Source organism: Bactrocera oleae, chromosome 2 (assembly GCF_042242935.1).
Source record: "Bactrocera oleae isolate idBacOlea1 chromosome 2, idBacOlea1, whole genome shotgun sequence".
NCBI lineage: Eukaryota > Metazoa > Arthropoda > Insecta > Diptera > Tephritidae > Bactrocera > Bactrocera oleae.
Genome location: NC_091536.1, coordinates 10198274 through 10206218, shown reverse-complemented (window position 1 = coordinate 10206218; position 7945 = coordinate 10198274).

Here is a 7945-nt window from a genome sequence, read left to right as displayed (position 1 = left end):
GAACAATTCAATCGGTCTGTGTAGTCTTGCTACCTATACGTGTTATGTGCACCGTTCCGAAACGGTTTTTTGATTATTGACAGTTACACAAAATATATTGTAAGCTCCTAGCTATTACATTAGCATCACACATATAAATACGAGTATATACAATAGTATTATCGCCGCATATTCATATACCCTATCAACCATTTACTTACCTCATTTACCCCCAGTTGAGCTTTCAACTCAAAATCCACTAGATTAAATTAAATGTTTGATATCAAAGCCAATTACAATTCACATCAATTACGCCCATACTTGAGCACCCCTATACTTATCGAGCTTACATACACACCCACACATACTAAGCTGCACGCGGGCAAATGCATATGTAAATGCATTATGTGAGGAAATGCTTGCATGTGTATACAAATAAACATATGATTAAGAAGTAATATGCGCATTTTACTTAATACGCAAAACATTAGCATATACACACATACACATTTATCACAGTACACTGTAGTGAAGCGTTTCACGATTTCGCCATTTGTGAATAAACTAAGGGACTGACTTAGCGAACAAATGGGTGAGTAGTGGAAGCTTGCTATATACAAACATAATTTACACATATCTATTCATACACACACATACATATTTACACGAACACAGCCAAATGTAAGTCTGCTTGAAATCAAGAAAGTTTATATAAGCCAAGTGTACATATTGTAGAAACATATAGCATATGATTGTGTGCGCGTGTTAACGTGTTAACGTTCGCCATTCCGAATGCGGTCAGTCAAGCGTGACAAAGCAATTAAATAATTTCAAATAATCACTTAACAAAGACAATTACGGATATGCTTACTATTAAATCCATTTAGCTAACGCACGCATGTGTTTTACTGTGGGTGTTTGTTGTAATTCCATCAACGCCACTTTTGACAAACAAACGTCGGGAAATTAATTACAGTCAAATTACAATAGTAGAATTTTGAGTATGCTTGTGTATATATGTGCTCATACAATATGTACGTATGAGTGTCTCAATATTTTATATGTAGGAATGCACTAATACATAGAAACTAATATGGGCATAATTAGGAAGATTTGTTGCGAGCAAATTTTAGCAATTTGAACACTTTTCTTCATGAAATGGTTGGTTTCGTTTCAGACTCAGTGATATGCATATCATTTTGTGTGGATTTGAAAATGCAGCAATACTCGCAAGTGAGGCAAGATTTCAAATATGAAAATATTTTTATTTGATACAAGAATTTGCTTTTATCTTTTTGTAGCTATCAAAATTTATAAAAAACAAGATAAAACGTTAACTTCTTTTGCATCAAAGCTATTATGCCCTTCAAAAATACAAAGGTTCCTTACAAGAATTTGATTCTGATCTAATTTCGTGAAAATACCTCATCAAATAAAAAAGTTTTCCATGTCAGCTTTTTGCTCCGATCGTTCAGTTAATATGGCAGCTATATACTATAGTCATCCGATCTATACAATTTTGGCGGAGATTGCATTATTGCCTTATATAATAATCTATGCCTAATTTTGTGAAGATACCTCGTCAAATGAAAGAGTTTTCCATACAAGCACTTCATTGCGATTGTTCAGTTTGTATGGCAGCTATATGCTATAGTGGTCCATTATCGGTCGTTCCGGTAAATGAGTAGCTTAAAATTAAAATTTCAGACCGATAGCTTAAAAACTGAGGGACTTGTTTGTAGACGGATATGGCCTTTTTAAACCGATAATACGTAAATTGCCTTTTATATTTCAGAATTTTGCAACCTTAGTGATGCAATCTGTCAACACACAACTTTATCGTAAATAGAAGCGCTATTTGTGTTGTTTACAGTAACTTAAACTATTCATCTCGGCTTAAAAATTGCGATTATTTTTTTACAACTTTCTACGTGGATTAACTCAGCAACAGTATATCGACAAACTTAATTTAATGGAGCTCTGTCAAAGACCGGTGTTTATCGATGGTATGGTGAATTGAATCGAGGATAACCACAATACAAATTTCGTGCACGTTGTGCCAAATCAATTGTTGTTCCGGAAACTATTCATGTTGTGCGCAAAGTGATATTGCAAGATCGTCATGTGACCTTTTACGAAATTGAGACAACTATAGGCATTAGTGGGACCGGCATACATTCAATATTGCATGAACATTTGACTGTAAAAAAAAAGGTTTCACTGTGGATCCCAGTGTCGATTGGTTGAAAGAATTCGGTAGTAGAGGAGCTAGAGAAGCTTCGAAACACGTCTATGACATCGCGACAGGTAATAAATCGTAGATTAACGCGTTGAAGCCAAAAAATAGGCAGCAGTTAACTGTTTGAGTCACTTTGTGATAAAACTACTATGGATACCAATCCACAGCGAAATCGCTGGAAACTGCAACGCTGTTGAGTAGGCAAGAAAGAGTACCCTAGCTCCGCTATCAGTAGAATGGGAACTTGTCGGTGATTAACTCTGCTCTTGTGTTCTAATACTCCATAGCTGGGCTTTGCGGGAACTTGGCAAGCGCTGGGGTATCATCGGAGCATGCGCTGTCACAAGATTATTTTGGCCCAAGATTTATCGTAAGAAATCCAGTGAGCTCTTTGCCCTTAGTAAAGCTAGCCTCTCACTACTTGTGGAGGTTCTAACAGGGCATTGCCATATCGGTGTTCAATCAGTAAGATGGAAAATCTTACCGGACGTTATCTACAGAAGCTGTATCGAAGAAGACGAGGTGGAAATATGTCATGAATGTCCCGCGTTTGCGAGATTAAAGCGTAAACATTGTGTGCTCACACTTTCACATACTCGTATCTCACCGAAGTGGTGGTAATAGAAATTAAACGAAAAATGCTATTGATTTTTGCCGCTTATGGCCACATCGGACCACTAACACCACTGCGATAATCATTCAAATCACTGAAGTTATAACAATGGCAAACCCATTAAATCCAGCTAATTGCAAAGTAGCAACAGCCATTAATTAGGTGTGGGAATCCTTAAGATTTATGCACGCAAGCATTATTCACGGTATATGCTTATACTCGTATGTACAAGCAAGTGGATGAGTTGCAAAAATCCATACAGACAACTAACTCTTAATGGTATGGTTATGTGCGAGATATGGCAGCAGGCTAATAGCCGCAGCTGCGAGTGTGTATATGTGTGAGCTGAGATTATTTATATGTATGGATGCATGAACGCAAATACAACTGTTTACATTATTACGGTGTATTTGAGTATGAAATTGGCTTTTGCTAATGCACATTTTACACTCGAATAACTAATATACTAACTAACTACATACATACATGGAAATGGAGTAATACCACGGAATGCTATTGTTTAAAGGATGAGTATTATGTAGTTATTGTAAATTATCAAACGTGTGTAGAAAGCTATATAATCAGGATTGATATTGTGCATTCCTTATGGGTTATGTTGCAAGTAATTGAAATTGACAGGATTTAAAAGTATATAAGAACTTTCAAATATTCTTAAAAGACGCGTATAATATTAGATACAAAATAAGTGATGCAACTAATGTTACAAAAGCAAATTTTTATCGCCATGCTTTCTTATAACTGGAATACCATTTTTATATGCAAAGTTTTGTTCTTTAATACTAAAGAAAGTTTCTTAAGCTGCACGAAATATAAATCGGGAATCATTGCAATATTCTAGACAACTCAGAAAAAAGCAGATCAAAACGTATATCCGAAATCATCATAATTACGTTTAAGCACTCGGAAACTGAAACGGAACGGGAAGCAGCTAGCGATAACACACATTTCTGGAGACGACTTTACTACGAGAAATAATTTTGAGAAAATTTTCAGAATTTAAATATTGATCCGATGTAACGATGATGTATCGGTATCCTATAACAGTTATATGAGGAGTGGGCGGGGTTATAAACCGTTTACACAGGTTTTTACACTTTCGGAGGGGTTGCGAAAAAGAGTTGTCCTAAACAAGTTTAGTTGATTTAGCTTAAGTGGCTTGAGAGATATGTACATTAAACCTATTAGCGGGCCAGACCATGCCCATTTTTGAAAAGTTTAAAACCTAATCATGACGCTTTATATATTTTCGATGTATTGCGTTAAGTGGGTGTGGCAATAGGCCAATTTATACCTGTACCAAGACGTATGGACACACGCCTTAAAGTGCGTTGTGTATTTCAAACAATAATGCTTTAGACAGTGTGGTGATAAGTGATGATATATTCCGTTGCCTTTCTTTCTGATTCAGATTCTATAAATTAAAGTAATATAGAGTAGTAAAGAGAACACCATTTTAGTAAAAATTTTAAATAAGTTGATATAAATTCCGATATACAATGCATATGTACCAACTGCAGAGAAATCGCATAAGCTTATCAACTGTCATGCTCATTAATCATTTAAAATTATAGGTTTCTATAAGTGACACACAATTTATTTGATTCCATAAAATAACAGCCAAACAACATGCATTTAAAATTTACAATCAAACTTAAGCAAACCAAAGCACATAAAATATCAAGTGCATAAGTGTGTGTGCGTAAAACTTCTTGCTGCTGTCAAAATTACAATTTATATAACCGAATAGTTGAATAATAAACAAAACTGGGGTATGTGTATATGGGGATTAAGTTATTACACTCATGCCAAAAGGTTTGCCCTGTAAAGTTTATTAAGCGGCAAAAACATAACCTATAAAGCGCCTGTGTACCAGCTTTATATGCTGGATTAATACAGCTCATAATGCTAGAAAACTTTTGATATTTAATTACCTTTAAATAATGTATTTGCCTTTTTGAACCGATCATGCGGTTGCGTATGCCTACATATTTTGTATAAATTTGCTTTGTAATTGATATGTGTGTAAGTGTGCTTTCATTAATATTTAAGCCATTCACTGCGGCACACAAAGCGTGACTTCATTTCGGTGTTTGTTTGTCAGCTAATTAGATGATATTATAAATATTTAATGCACACTTTTACACACATAAAAACACATAAATATATTCACTTCCTGTCTGTTTACACGATAAACAACAAAACAAATATACTTTAAATGAGTGTGTAAGTTTGTGTGTTATACTAAGCCACCTAAATATTTAAACCCAATAAGTTTATGAAATACTAATCTACTTTTTGGCGCATGACATATGCAAATAACGGTTCAACTAAAGTACCGTTAGTGCATTAAGCAGTTTAAATATGTGAAAATAGGTGCGTGATTTATGAAAAGTCTGTCAAAAAGATCGGTTTCACTAAATATTTTATATTTGTAGTTCTCTCTTGATAACAGTGGACAATTTGGTATTTAATTTTGAAACAAATAAGAGATATTCCAGGAAGTAAATAGTAGCCAGAAAAGGTCTGCCTTCCGTTTAAAATGTTTAATCAAATCATCATTCAGTGCAATAAAAAACATATTGAACACTAACAATTGAAAGAAACTGAAAAGTTAGAAATATTTTTTAAAAGAGTTGCCACCTGTTTTAACAATTTTGCGCAATAGAATTGTTAACATGGAGTAATTACCACAATAGGACTAACAAAGTAAAGATAGGTTTTGTAAATATATTGGTTGAGCTAATTTCGAAGAGAGTTGCCACCTATTTAAGTAAGTAAATATGCTAAAATTGGAAATAGCTATTAACACAGAGCTAGCAAAATAAATGAGCAGAACAAAGGCTGAATATATATTTTTATAAGCATTTGCCATCTGTTTAAAAATTTAACTGCAATAAATTTGTTAAGATGAGATGGCTTTCATATTAAACTGCCTAAAGAATACTTATGATTTTTAGAAAAGTTGCCATCTGCTGAAAATAATTAGTTCAATAAATTTTACGAGGTGAGCACATTGTCAGCTTAAAAAAGTTTAAATATAGGTACTTAAAAATAAATATTTTTATAAGGGCTGCCACATGATTACAATTTATATTGTAATATAATTGATGTATTGAAAGGTGTTGATCAACTAAAAGTATTTTAAAAATACTTAAAAACTTTTCAAAAGGTTGCCACCTATTTTTTTATCGAAATAATGGAAATGGGTAGATAAAGCTTATATTTGGATATGTTTGTGAGATAGTTTTAACTCAGGGTTCTAAAGAAAACGTCGGATACCCTATGAAATATATTTAAAAATTAACTGCCTGCCAAGCCATGTCCGATATCTATATATGTATCGATATATTGCAAAATGTCTAAGGTAATTCACAATCACTATAACTATTTTAATGAAAGCCTTAAGCGTTTACCAGAACCCACTCTCCATATTCGAATTATAAACTACTCACAAATATGCCAATAGCAAAAACTGCCGATTTCTCAACAGACACGTACTTGTTTATTGAAAACCGATAACATAACAAGCAAATAAAGGCTTGGAATTCGTGTGCGAATTTGTGTTGTAGAATGAACAAGTGTATACCAAAGGTTACAACGCCTAAAACTATGCAAACAGCAGACAGAACTTCACTGCGATTGAACGTGTGGAACACCCAAAAAAGGGAGAGAGCGAGTGAAGCGCAGATGAATACAAATAATGGTATAAAAGTAGAGAACCCGTTGAAAACATTGAAAAGTAACAACGGTATGTAGTCGCAAAAAAACCAGTCGATAAATCTTTGCAACTAACAACATACCAAAGCATTAACAAACCAAATCGCATGTGGACAATGCAAAACAATATTTCTCATGTAACAGATACACCCAAATACTAAACGGGAGGAGTGCAGAACTTAAGGGAAATCAGTGAAATATACATACATATATAGATATGTATATATGTGTGCGTGTGTATGTATGCACAGCGGCGCATTTAATCAAAATCGCTCATCACCATTTCAGTCACGTTTTGCTTTGTTTGCCAAAATGAAATCAGCATAAATAAATGAAAACGAATGACCAATGAAATCAGTGGACGGACATACTCGCACATAAATATTACACGTTTCAATCAAAGGCAATGGCTAGCAAAAACACCGAGCTAAAAGCAAATGAGATATAAAAGGACAGCTAGAATGAAATGTTAAAAATAAAGCAAAAAGTTAAATGAATATAAAAGTTTGCTGAACACACACACATACGCACTAGAGTAAACTTATTACACGGGAAGCCAACGGTAAATATTATAAACTATGCAAATACATTTTTTTTTTTTTACTATTTTTCATAAGCCGTTATTGTTGCATGTGGCGGATGGCAAATATGTGAGATTAAATGAAATATGATATTTCGAAATTTAAGTAAAAGTTAATACATTTAAGCATCAAATAATATAAAAAAAAATCAAATCAAATCAAATAAAATAAAATCAAATCAAATCAAAGCAAATAAAATCAAATCAAATAAAATCAAATTAAATTAAATCAAATCAAATAAGATAAAATAAAATAAAATAGAATTTAAAAAAATTACTAAAAGAAGAAAAAACGTTCACTTTGGTTGCAACAAAGAGAGATTCTATTATTGCCTTAGACAATCATCAGTTCCAAATTTCGTGAAGATATCCCGTCAAATGAAAAAGTTTTCCACACAAGTACTTGATTCCGATCGTTCAGTTTGTATGGCAGCTATATGCTATGGTGGTTCGATATCGGACATTCCGACAAATGAGCAGCTTCGTGGTGAGAAACCAAATTTATCAAAACCTGAGAGATTAGTTCGCGTAAATACCGACCGGCATGGCTAAATCAACTCAGCTCATCATCATGACCATTTATGTATATATACGTGGCAAACATAATACACTCTGTTCTAGGTATAATAACAAAAAAAATTATAAAAAAATTAAATATTTTTTTTTATTTTGCGAGTGAAGTATTGGAAAATGCCTTCCGCATCGTCAGTGCTGTCTACATAGCAACAGTATGTGCCACTTGCAGGTCACAAAAAACTCCCCCTCTAGGTACCCTGGAACCGCGTTTGCATTACAA